Raw genomic sequence first — 14,324 nt, forward strand, 5'->3', positions numbered from 1 at the left:
CAATCGCATTGGATGTATTAAAAAGTATTATCAATATTTTAGGGAAAACTAAAAGTTAATTTTTTTTTACTGTTAACACATTGACTTTTCAAAAAAACCCTATCATTGCTATTTTTAAATAATTTATCTACTTTGTATCTGTTTGATTTTTTTATCATTAAGTATAAAGCTAGATGCTCTTTATCGAATTGAAGAACTTCTGGTCTATCCCCAATTTACTGAGAGATTTTCCTTTTAGATGAATGGTAAATTTTGACAAATGCTCTTTCTGTATCTTTAAAATAGACTCATAAGACTTTTTAAATCTATTGCTGGGTAAATTGTACTGCTTGATTTTTAAAAGTTGAAAACAATCTTTTATTCTAGAAGAAACTCTGCTTGATAATAATGTAGTGTTCTCTTTTCACATATTGCTTATTTCTGTTTTTAATATTGTGTTACAGATTTTTGTGTCGATGGCACATTGGTCTAAGGGATAGAAATCTTCTACCAGTTCTACTGACTGAAGGGGTTTTCTGATATTGACTTCCCAGATTTCCAAGGAATTCCAGTTCCAGCATGCCTTGATATCCCATTATTTCATGTTGAGCTTCCTTATAACTGCTGTTCCAAGTGAACATCTCTCCCACAATTGGATCTGCCTTATGAAACAACTTTCCCATGGTCCCTGAAGCTGCAATTACCACTGGTTCCTGTTTATTCTCAGTGGTGATTATTTCCAGTTAGACCCCAGGCACTCCTGTCTTCCCTATTCTACTGCAGATACAGTCTGACATGGAATTTAGAAATCCTTTGAAAGTCCCTGGAATTCTTCAAATGACAATAAAAGTAACTCCAGCACCCAGTAGGGCTGGCATCTCTGCCCACCAACGCATAGTACTTTGCCCTTCCTAAAGTTTTCTACATTGTTATGCTCTAAACTCCTCAATATCCAGGCTGTATCAGTGATTCATCATTTTTCCTTTCGTTATATATATATATATATATATATATATTATATTTTTTCTTCTCCACTGGCTCTTTGTAATCAGTGTATAAATATGCTCAAATATCTTTTAAACTAAAATGAAAGCTACTTTTATTGAAACAAGTAAGCCATTAAAACAAGTCAATGAATAAATAATCTACTTTGATTGTTTAGTTACTAACTTGAATCTTGCCTCTCCACAGCCAAGCTTCTAAAGAGTGGCATGCTGTCATTATTTCCATTTTTTCTCCTTTGTCTCTCATTAAGTGGGCAATATGAGCTTATTTTTCACCCTTAACATTTGAATGACTAAGGGCACCAATGACTTAATAAGTCCCTGAAAACTTTTAGTGAGGTGACATATTGGCAGAATTTGACAACTTCTCCTTCTTTGCAGGCTCCACCATCCATCAATTTGGTGTCTAAGTCCGCCACTTATGTGATCACTCATTTTGTTTTCTCTGTGGCTCTGCATCTTGAATATTGATTTCACCCAGAGTGTTATCATTTTTTGTCTTTTCTTTAGCTTTAAATATAGTAAGGGGGGAGATCCCAAAAAGGTTTAGGAATTAGGTTAATTTTTTAAATACTATTCATTAGAATACTATAAGCTAGCATTACTGAGTATTTATTGCATGTCATTATTATTGCATGTCAGACACCTTATTCAATGATTTGGATATAATTCTTATTTAATGTAATTCTTTCTGGTTTATAAGAGGTATCACTAACCACACTTTTCAAATATTAACAACTAGCAAGTCAATTCAAACCTGGATCTTTTGAAAAAAGAATCTGTGCCTTTATCAGTGACACTATTAATGTTAGTGATTTTTATTGACATCTTTGTGATTTCCAAGTCTCTTTCCAGACTTATCTCCTGAAGCTTAGAACTATAGCTGCAAGTGATAAGCTTTTCAAAGTCATCATGAATCTGAATCTTTTGATGTTTGTTCCAATCTTTCCTTGTCCAGTGTTCCCTATCTTAGTGAATAATGAATACCTCCGCATACTGTTGTACAATTAGAATACTTAAAACCATTCTTTCTCCTACCCCTCACACTATTCTTGGCCTCTATCTCCATTTAGCTCTCTACCTTTAAGTCTTCTCAATTTCTTTTTCTGGTGCACTGAATCAAACTTTGCTGATCACCTAACTAGTCTCCTCATTTTCAGTCTCCTTACCCTGCCCCCTGTCCCCCAATCATCCTACACTTTGTTGGCAGCATGCAAGTCAGAATCTGATCCTGTTACCATTCCTACCAATAATTCTTTAGCAGCTCCCCATTGCATGCAAGATAAAATTCAATTCTTACCATAACACATAAGACCCTTTGATATCTATCTCTTCCAACCTCTCCAGACTCTTTCTTTGGTAACTGCTCCCCCAGCCTCCAAGCCTTCACTCTCTACCTTCTATTAGTACTTGCAGTTGCCTGAACAGGCCATGTTTTTTTTTTTAACACCTTATTCCCTCTGCTTTAATGTCCCCTCTTTTGTTTCCCCTCGTACGTCTGTTAGGCAAGCCTTCCTTCAATAATTAGGTCAAGTATTTACCACTTTTTGACAGTTTCTTTGAATTTCCCAGAGGAGTCACTCTATTTTCCTCTGTGCCTACATTGCAACTTGTGTGTAATTCTATAACAGCTTCAAGCCCATTAAACTTATTTGTGTTGAATTGCTTCCTCATCTGACTCTAAGGAGATGGATACTGTATTTTAACAAGTATATGTCCCTGTGCATGTACTCTTCATGAATAAGATCTGCCACTGCCTAGCACAGATTCTCAATAAGAATTTTGACTAATGATTAAAGAAACATACTAGGGAAGAAGAGAGGGGACAAAGAAAAGATGCTCAGAATCCAAAATAAAAAAATAAATCAATAAATAAATTAATAAATAAATCTACTCTGATTTCTTGTAGTTCTCTATCTTCTTTGCTAAATAATGTTGGGTCTCCAAATATTAGATCTTTGACCCATGGCTGAGGCTTCTGTTCTCATCTATTTGAGTATAAATGTCAAGTCTCTCTGCACTTAATCTGTGCAGCCAGATTAAGTGCCTTCAAAATTCTCTTCTTAGAAGATCTTTTGCAAGCTACCATCTTTTTCTCCAATCTTATTACCTCTACACTGACTCTCCTGATACATAATAATGTCATAAGCAAAGAAAACAAAATTTTCTTTAGAAAATATCAATAACTCTGAATGATTGAAATGTATTCTATAGTGATGCCATACTATCCAGGAACAATAGATATATTAAAATAGTCTGTCTAAATGTATTTCCATTGCAAAAATGCAACATTAAATACTTGGAAGATTCTTATTTTGAACATTGTATTCAACATTCAAAATATGTATACACCCAAAAACCTGGCCAATATTTCAAGAAAAAAAGAATGCATTTCTGGAGGTTTTTGTATTTTAATTGTTTTGAATTAGCAAAGCTCTAAGTGATAAAGAAAACAAATTGTTACTCTGAAAATGAAGAAAGACAGTAACTGAGAGATGGTTTGGCTATATAGAACAGTTTTCTTAGCAAGTAGAGGCAGGGTAGGAAAGAGAGGTCACAGCAGTATAGATAAGGAGAAAAATTGAGAGTATACAATTGATTGTGTCTTAGGGACTTATACAAGTCAGGTATTTAAAGCATACTTGCTCATAAGGTGGAGAATTCAATGTTTTGGGCAGTACTAGATATCTATTAATTCTATGGGAAATGTGGTAGAACGGTACTTATGATCTGTTATTCTAAGAATTTGCCCTTACTTCCCTTCTTAGTTTTCATAAATTTCCCAGAAATAATCTCTGCTAATGAAATGGGTTGTCCTTTCGAAATCAACCCCACAGAGGGCAAATATTTATTCAATCGGAGAAAAAATAACCTTTATATATTTTACTTATCAGAGACAATGAGTCGAAAGAACTGCTTTTGCGATCTACTCTTCGTGGTCAGGATTTCTTCAGCCAGTTCACTCCAGAGCAGGTCTTTATCTTAGTCTTCACATTTATTTAAACCAAGGCTATGCCTGAAACTACTTTATAACTAAAAATAGCAAACAATATACTCTTCCTGCTTCCTTAGTAAGGCAAAACATTGTCCCAAGGACATTTATTCTCTGCATGTGTTTACCCTTTGAATATGTTCTATCACTCTCTCCTGCCACATAAGCTTCATTTGTTATTGTTTTACTCTTCCTTCAGTGATTTTAATTTCCTCCCCAGGATTTGCCTTACAAGGCAGACTCCTGATCTTTCTCTCCTTTGCCTCATCTTGTTCCTTTATATTACCTATTCTTTTGGTAGCAACTAGATTGTTATTTTCCCTATCTTTGATTTTTGTTCCCATAATTCCAAATTGAAAAGACCAAGTACACTTGGATTTCTAACAATTTATATTCTGAGGGACATTGTGTTGATATTGTACCTAATATGAAAAGTTCCTAATTGTTGTTGCTGCAAAACTCTTTGAATTATAAAAAAAAATCACCTTTCCTTTTTGTCCTCAATAATGGTTTGTTCTCTTGATTTTCAAAGCATATGAATCTGCCCTCAATTACCAATATAGAACACCAGTATTCTAAGTCCTCGGCAGACAGCATAAACCCTAATTGCTTTTCATTCAGCTACTTTCAAAACCCAGTAAGAGATGAAGGATTTACAAAAGTTTTCAATGAAACACTCTATATTGAAACCCCTAGGTAACCTAAGTTATTTTTGATTAAATTAGGTCCCTGGAAAGCTGCATGCTTGTACTGTATTAATTTAAGTCTCTGAAAGGATCAAATACACTAAAGTATATTTTTAAAACTCTTGACTTTAATATAAGATTGCTACAAGATAAAAAACCAGGAATTCACTTTTATAGTGATTGTTTAATCTGATTATAAAACAATTACTAAAGGAATTTTTCTTAAGCAATATAAATTACTAATATCTCTATAAAGTGAGATATTGCTTTTGGAATTTAGTTGCAGAAAATGAATAAGCTTTTCAGAAGCATTGGCATGATCTTTCTTCCATGATGAGTGTTAAAAAGTGCTGTATTTTTCCCTCATTGCCTGCCCCACCCCTGGCTGCTAGGATACTCAAAGCAAAATCTGATGCACAGTCACATCAATTATGTCAATGCTTTCAAAATATTGGACATTTTTATATTAACTTCAGAATGCTTGCTGCATCTTCATACTTCCAGAAGAAAAATTTATATTCTAATTTAAATCAAATTACTTTTTTCCTCTAACATATTTTAAAAGAGTACTTGGATTTGATATGGCAGTGACATTTTAATTTACATTAAAACAATAAACTACTAAAATAAAAATTATTATTTGTGTATTATTTAAAATGTTTCACATACAATCAGTGAAATACATATGACATATGTTAGAAAACATTAAGTTATGTTAACCTTCAGGATGAGTTTATTTTGTTCCTCTATATTTGGCTTCAATTTTCTTTTTGGTACCAGGAATTGAACCCAGGGGTGGTCAACCACTGAGCCACATACCCAGCACTTTTTTTATATTTTATTTAGAGATAAGGTCTTGCTGAGTTGCTCAGGGCCTTGCTAAGTTGCTGAGGCTGGCTCTGAACCCACAATCCTCCTTCCTAAGCCTCCCCAGCCACTGGGATTACAGGCATGTGCCACTGAACCTGGTTTTTGCTTCAATTTTCTATTTAAAATTTTATTGTGTATGACTTTTGTTGCCTCAAGTCCCTTTGTTGAAGGGACTTGTAACTGTACTTGGCAGGAATCTAAGTGCAACTAGTTTATGTTTTAAAAAAGTAAATTGAAAGTATTGGTTCACAAATCTGAAAAGTACAAGAAAACTAGCTCCAAGAACAATGACTTCAGAAGGTCTCAATTATTCATTCTCCCCTTTTGGCTTTATCCTATGTAACAGAGATTCTTGGGCAGTCTCTCTTCATGTGCTGGCTTCCTGTAGCTCCAGAGTTTATCACCAACTGCTTAGCAATACTTTCATTATAAACAAAGAAAAAACAAAATAAAACAAAACAAAAAAACAGTGCTCTTTTCCCTAAGTAGAGCAAAGGGCTTAAGTCTGGCTCTCATCCTGACCAGAGTCACATGACCATTACTGATGCAATCCCGTGGCACAGTATGTACAGTGTTCTCATTGGTAGAGCCTGGGTCATGCACCTTGGGAAAATGGGTTAGTTCCACCCACATCACATATACTAATAACAGGGCAGAAAATTTTCTAAAGCAAAAAGAGCCTGTGGTTACCAGAAGTAGGGAAAATGAATGCCAGATAATAAAAATACCAGGTGTATATCACAAAGTCAGACTGCCAGATTTAGGAAAAATAAATTAAAAAGCAGGCCATCCAAGTATGATTGAATTTCAAATAAACAATTAATGATTTTTACCAGAAGTGTGTATCATGCACTATTTGGCACAGTTTATATTAAAAATTATTTGTTACTTACCTGAAATTCAAATTTAACTGGATATTCTATATTTTATCCAATAACCCTACCACAATGATATACACATAAATTCCATAAAAAAGAATAAAACTTGTAAAATTAACATTAATGGAACAGGAAAATAAGTAATCTCACATTAGGCAGCCACTTAATCTATTCAGAATCATAAGTGATATAAATATCACATCACTACAGTAAAAATAAGTAACATGCTTATAATAAAATTTCCATTATAAACAACAATTTAATCTCAATTCAAGCAACTTATAATTATCTATGTCTTCTACTTTTTGGTTTGTTTATATGATAAAGACCTGTCTTATTAAGATATTTCCACTGGTTTAGCATTCCTGTATATGTGAAACTAGATAGAACATTTCAGTTACATTTATTGGGCAAAGGCTGCCACAGTATTTCCTTGTCTCAGGATGCTTTAAACTTACGTCATCTGATAGACTTGTGTAAGGCTGGCAGATTCATCACCATGTACTGTGCATCTACACCACCCTCATTTTATTAATAGCACTTCAGTTAACATTCAAGGACTGTCAGTCCAGGAATCTGCCATCTTTGAACATGTAGGCATTTGACCTAGGTCAAGCCAAGCAAACAATTCCTCCCTGAAATTTGAGTTTGAAGAGGAGTTACTTTGGAAACAAAAAGGAATTGATTCATTCTGATGTTGGCTATGTGAACAAACTGTCCATGAATTCATCTTGGTGTGATCCTGGGCAAATGAAACCATCCTCATATTTATTCCAAGATTTGTAAAAGCCTCCCTATCCTTCTTCTAATTTCCTTTTTATAGGCTGCAGTCTGTTTTTGTTCTTAGAAACCCACAAACTTTTCTAAGTAGATGTCATATCATTTTGACATTTTAAATTGTATTTCTCATGTCAACTTAAGAATCTACCAAAACTGTAGTAGAATTTCTATGATAAAGTTATAATAAAACACAAATAATGACTTTGTTGTCTATGTCTGTTTAGTCTTTTTTTTTCTTTGCTAAAGAGAACAATGAGTTCAAGCGAGAGGGTCTTCCTTACTTCTTTTATACCATCAATTATCTATTATGTTCAAGATACAGTGTAAGGCTCTTGGAATGACATAAAGATTAAGAACATAGTTTTGACTTTTTAGAGATTCAATAAAGCAGGCTGGGTTCCATAGGAAATCAGCTCTGAGATGGGGTTAAGTAGTCAGGCTTTGTACAGGAACAGGAGTGTTCATGGAATGTATACTTGTGAAAGAGGGAAAGGAAGTAGGAAGGAACAAACAAAAGGAAAAGCAGAATTGTGGAGCAAACCCAGCAATGGTTTTGGGTCTTCCTGGGAAACCTTGTGCTAGGATGACCTTTCAAAAGATGATGTCAATTAACCATTGATGTGAGAAGGTGGATGACCTTGATTGAGATGGCTTTCTGCAGAGAGAGCAATACTGAGGGCACTGGAAGCTAAGACTGTCTATCAGTCTTTCAATCAGCTGGGATAACGAGTTCTGCAAGGAGGAGCAAGGTAGTGCATCACAACACCCACTACAGTTAACCATCTAGTGCAAGAGATTAGGAGATGCAAACTTTTGCCTTTATAATTTATATAGTCCATTTGCAAATGATCTCATAGAGAAATAATAACTGTCTCAAACCCATAAGGGAAAGAAATTAAAAGACAAATAAACAAAAAAACCTGGCCACTTACCAGTATAAGGCAAATTGTGATATGAAGATGAGGGTGTTTAGAGAAAAAAACGGTTATTAAAGAGACAGGGTTTTATAATACTAAAAGTTAGGCCAAACATAATATCAGAACGAAGAATAACTGTTAAAACTGAATAAATATAACTAAATATATTCACTGCATTGTTATTATTTATCTCATTTCATTATGAACAGGAGAAAAGTGATCACCAATAGTTTGTCTGGGGACTGGTATTTGGAAATCATTGCTGTAAGTGGAATGTTAAAAAAAAAAAAAGATAAAAAGCCAAAGTGGATGTTGCAGGGAAGACATTGTACAAAGAGTGACACTGAAGCTAGACAGTTCTGAGAAGACAGGTAGCAGCATGAGTCAGGGAGGAGATTTCTGGTTGAATAGAGACCTTGGGCAAAGGCATGGAGATTGGGACGAGTGGGTTGTGATCACGAAACTGAAGCAGAGTACTACTGCTCAGGAGGGACTCAGTCATGCACAGGAGACTAAAGACTAATTGAGAATTGGAACTAGATACTCTGACATCTAGAGATGTCAAACCCGAAGACTGAATATTTGTAACATATATAAAGTCTTTATATGTACACCCTTAAAACACACACACACACACACACACACACACACACACACCCTCATCTCATGTTAGTGGTGGGAATGAGTATCCATGCAAAAAAAACTGAGACACAAATTAACAAGGGACAAAGCAGTGGTTTGATTATTCTATCTAAGTTACGTAGAAATTGTGATTTGTGGAATGGTAAATAAAATAAGTGGTAGGTAAGGTATCTTTGGAACAGATATATAGAAGCATGGCTTAAAGTCAAGCTCTGCCTGATGAAAGCTGCTTGGTGCTTTCTGCCTCCAGTGAGAAGGAAGTCCAGTAGGGTGGGCAGATCAAAGGGTGCAGAGGGCTACTTGCCAAGCAAAGGGCAACAAAGCTGATAGCTGATGGTGCAGTTGAAGAACTGGATCTGATGGCAGAGCAAAGCATACCTATGACAAAGAACTGTTGGTACCAACTATTGGTGACACATCACAAAGTCTCCTAAGATTCACCAGTTGTCTTGTTTTGGCTTTCTTTATTTTATATATCATTGGAAAGTGTATTCCCTAAGTAGAACAGTTTTATGATGGTTTAAGTCTATTCTTGCTTAGGAAGCTACTGGAAGTCTTTAGGTTTTTTTCCCTGATTCTTGATCAGACTTACTATTCATTTCTTGTGATTTGACTGTCAGTTGAGACTCTTGCTATCAATGCAGCAAACTGTCCATGTGCCCTCTTCTTGCATTAGTACCTATTTGTGCACTTTTACAGGAAAGAATTAGAAAAAACTGATTTATTGGATCTGAGCCTATTTTTTAAAAATTAGACATTTACTATTTCAGTTAATACCTATTTACAAATAATAAGTTTGCTCCATTATTCTCTTTAATTCTTTGCCTCTTTTCTATGGAAGAGTAAGACAAGTATATATTGATCACTACTTAAAATTACATAGTTTTAAAATTTCATATTAATTTTTACTAATTAAATTTTATACTAGTTGTAAAGAGAACAACTACAATGTACTTAGATACTTTGGGGATAAATGTTACCCCATGGAATATTTTTATGTGAAGTGCATTTCTTACACAGTATTAGCCTTCAACAATTCAGTTTTACCTTGAGAGTTGTGTGTGTGTGTGTGTGCTCGCACATGCACATGTGTGTGATTTATCTGTGGTGTGTATGTGGAATATGTATGTGGTGTCTGTTATGTGTGGAGTGTGTATGGTGTTTGTGTGTGTGGGTTGTGCATGTAGGGTATGTGTATGGTATGTGGGGTGTATGTATAGTATGTGTGGTGTGTGTGATGTCTGTGTATGGTGTGTGTGATGTGTGTATTATCTGTGTTTGTGGTATGTATGTATGATGTGAGATGTGTGTGTATGTGTGTGTGTGTGTGTTGTGTGTCAGCGGTGTGCATTTTCTTTATAGCAATCAACTCTTCCTTTAAGTCATAACTTTTCTGTTTGCTTTACTTAAGTCTCTCAAATTCATCATTCAGAACTCAAAGAAATCTCAATGTAGATGGGAAGTGTTGTCAATGTTCATGCTGTTTTATTCTCTCCCCTCAAGCTCCCTAGTTTTTTTTGAGATAGGGTCTTATCATGTTGCTGATGCTGGTCTCAAATTCATGGGCTCAAGTGATTCTCCCACCTCTACTTTCCGAGTGGTGGAGACTACAGTTGTGCATCAAGATGCTGCCTGCTTTCTAATTAATGAATTCGTTTAGTCAAGAAGTTGGTTGGTCAGTCAGTAAACCCATATTCATACCTTCATTCACCAGCACTCTGCTGTGCGTGGCGGTCTCGGAGGCCGTGGGGAATCAAGGGTGAATGCGACTTTGTCTCACACACCCAATCTTTGCCCTGTGTTTCGCTCAGGTGCTCCCTTGCCTCCATCTCAGTCACCAAATCCTGTTAATTTTGCCTCTTCTTTCTGCTAAATCTTCCCCTTGCTCCTGTTATCAGCCTTCATTACCATCATTCTAAATCAGATGCCTACCTGGGATAACTACAAATGCTAATTAATGAATCTCTCTTCTTCCTCTGATTCATAGTTGAAACTGCAGTCACAGGATCTTCTGAAATGTGAATTGGATTTTACACAAGCTACAAGTCACATCTTCCATTCCCCTCTGGATGTGCTCCAGATCACTGACCTTCCTCAAGGACCTTCTTGTTCTGTTTCATACAGAGGTAACTTGCCTCGTCTCTGGCTACTTCCTCCCTACAATTCTTCAGTTCCTTGAACATGTGTGCTCTCTCACTGCTGGGTCTTCCAAGGCCCTTTCCCTTGGACCCTTCACCTCAACCATCTTTATCTCTGACCTCCTTTGCCATTTTTCCCCTTGCTAATTCCAACTCATTCTTCATGTCTACTTTAGGTCTCATCTCTTCAGAAGTTCTCTGAGTTCCATTTCCCTTCTGGGTGTGCCTTTACTGTAGACAGTTTTGAAATTACCTCTCTTCTTGTTTCTGGGTCTCCCAGAAGAAAGTTGAGGGCAGGGAAAATCTTTTCTGCTCTGTATCCCTGTACCCTTGTTTAGTGCTTGTTACATTGAAGGTGCTAAGTAACTTGAATGCATGAATGATTAAAGAAGAATGATTAAAGGATGTTTCTCGTCAGCTGCCTGTGCTACGAGATGAGCTGGATTCAAAAGAGGTGGCTGTAACATTAAACTAAGAAAACGGCAAAGAAATCATGCAACACATGGACATGAGTTTCTCAGCTCCAGGGTGGGACTGCTCTATGACCTTAAAGGTCCTTTTCCATGCCAGAAGGCAAGAAAGCGAGAGCACCTGAAACCCCTCTGTTTATTAGGGAAAAGACATGGGATAGAATATCCTACTCAAATAAGGCAGGGGATAGAATTTCAGAAGGGGGGTTGCCCAATCCCATTGGGTAACGCTCAAACCCGGAGCTGAAGCACTTCCTTGCCAAGTGAAGGTAAGGCCCACTTGCTATGCACAGTGTGCAGCTTGCGATGCCGGTTCAATACCTTCATTACTCAAGGCTGAGGGGGGTTGCTTTGCTCGTGCACAGTGTGGCCCCTGACAGTTGTTTTAGTTGGATTTTTCTTTCTGAGACCAAAATACATAATAAGAACAAATTGGCGGAGGAAAAGTTTATTTTGACCCATAATTTCAGAGGTTCAGTCCATGGTCAGAGGTTCAGTCCACAGCTCTGGGCATTAGGTGAGGCAGAACATTACCTTGGAAGGGCGTGGTGGAGGAAAACAGCTCAGGACATGACAACCAGGAAGCAGAGACACACACAGAGAGAGCTGTACCCACCAGGGACAAATATAAACCCCAAAGTCGTGCCCTCAGTGACTTACTTCTCCCGATCATACACTACCTATCTGCAGTTATCACCCAATTAATCCATATCAATGGATTAATCCACTGCTTAGGTTATATCTCTCATAATCTAATCATATCACCTCCAAAAACTTTTGCATTGTCTCACATATGAGCTTTTAGGGGATACCTCATTTCTAAACCATAACAACAGTTCATCAATTATTTTAAGAAGATACTTACAAGTCATTTAAAATGCCACAAGAGTCCAAATTCTGTATTACATACCAAAACTATACATAAAAAATAACCACATCTAGAATAAGACAAAAATAGTGCAAATTCAGCGTTTGTGTCCTGAATAAAAAAGTACTGAGTGCAGTCAGTTTGTGGCAGGGACTTCAATTTAGCCTCTTTGATTTTAATCTCTGGATTTTGCTTTGTATTTTTTTCTCTTTTTTCCCCCCTCCTCATTAGGTAACTTACCAAAAGAGCCCTCTACTTTTGGTTCATCATTGTCCTGATGAATCTAAAATAGCAAACTTTCTAGGCAACTAGTGAAATGGCAAGTCCACTAAACCAGAAGTTGGAAGTCCTGTAGTTATATGAAAAAATACAGACCACATATATCTTAAGTTTACAGGCTTGTACTGCTAAGGCCATTTTGCTCATCTGGAATTGAGCCTGAAGGGTTCTCCCAGACATACCCCAAATTTAGCAGTCTATAATCTATTTTAAATAGGATTTAATTTGCAAATTTTCAATTCATGAAAAGTTTCAAGAAAATATTTATATTACATAAAGTAAATTATATCTCCATATATTTCTGAGTTAACTTGCATGTAATTCTTATATTTCAAGGCTCTCTCTTCCAAACTGGACAGGGTCCACTGTCAGGACATGGGTATTATTATACATCTTTTAGAAACTGGTGGGACAAGCCTAAGAAGATTCTGATTTCCATGGGTTGGTTGGCAGGCAGGGCTTTGTTTTGGGCTACAGAAAGTCTAAATAAGTGTTGTGCATGAGGGCCTATGAGCTAGGAATAAGTTTTAATCCTTAAACTGTAGATTTGGGATATCCTGGGAGACACAGGATGATGTCAGTGATGATGCATTCCTTCAAGTGGTTTCTCAGCCAAAGTTGGTGGAAGGATTGGTTGTGACCACATAAGCAAGAGACACCTGGAGAGTCTGAAAAAATACTTGTAGTGAATGGATATTTTACAACACACTATTGCCCCATGAAGTACAAAGGAGGACAACAAGCTTGTCAAATTAAAGTAGTTAATATTAGCAAAAGTTCATTTGTATTCCCAAAATGAGGAGACAAATGGAAACTTGGATTAAACTTATAAAAGGACTGTATGGATGCAGTTTCTAAGTCAAAAACTGTCATTGTGCTATTTGTATGAGAGAAGTTCTCCCATTGTTGTTTATACTTGCTCTGTGCAAAACAGTAGCCACTGGCCACGTGTCTGTTGAATACTTGAATTGAGATGTGCTATAAGTGTAAAATGTATGTCAGATTTCTGAGACTTAGAATAAAAAATCTAAGGTATTAATAATTTCTAAGTTGATTAAACTTTGAAATAATATTTTGGATATATTGGGTTAAATAAAACATATTACTAAAATTAATTTCACACATTTAGCTATGTTTCACGTGGCTACTAGAAAATTAAAATTTACACATGTGACTTGTACTACACTTCCATTGCACAGGACTGACTAATACTTAGCATTTGGCCATTAAGTCATATGCCACTTATTTTCCTTTTTAATTTGTGTATGCAAAAATTTGATAAAATTATAGCCAACTTATGAATAGGTTCTGTGTTTCTATTTTTTATTTTTTCAGGTGCTTTAAGCTTTGTTAGCACTTGATAGATTTCACTGTATACTTGTTGACTTGAATTTATTAAGGTTTTATTTCCATAAAACTGTGAGCCAGTTTTAGATTGTGTCCTAGATAAGCGTTTTGATTATAAACAGAAGTTTATATTGTTATAAAAAGTATTCAGTTCAGAAAATGTGCTAATGAGTAACAGAATTATTTTAATTCCACCACGAGCTCATTTTTCTCTTGATTTTATATGTTCAAAATGGGAAATTTGAAGGTATCAGAGAAATTTCTTCATTAATGTTAATGTTATTTCTATAAGCATTTGTTAACTTTTGTAAGTAGGAGAAATATTAGCTGAACTTCCAAAATTCCAAATTATTAGTTTTTATTTTAAACTACTTATTTTGAAATTATTTTTCTACAGAAGACTGATAAGAACAGCATACAAAATTTCTGTATACTTTTCAAGGAAATTTATCACCTATTTTTTTATGACCACAT

The sequence above is a fragment of the Urocitellus parryii genome, chromosome 3 (assembly GCF_045843805.1).
Source record: "Urocitellus parryii isolate mUroPar1 chromosome 3, mUroPar1.hap1, whole genome shotgun sequence".
Taxonomy (NCBI): Eukaryota; Metazoa; Chordata; class Mammalia; order Rodentia; family Sciuridae; genus Urocitellus; species Urocitellus parryii.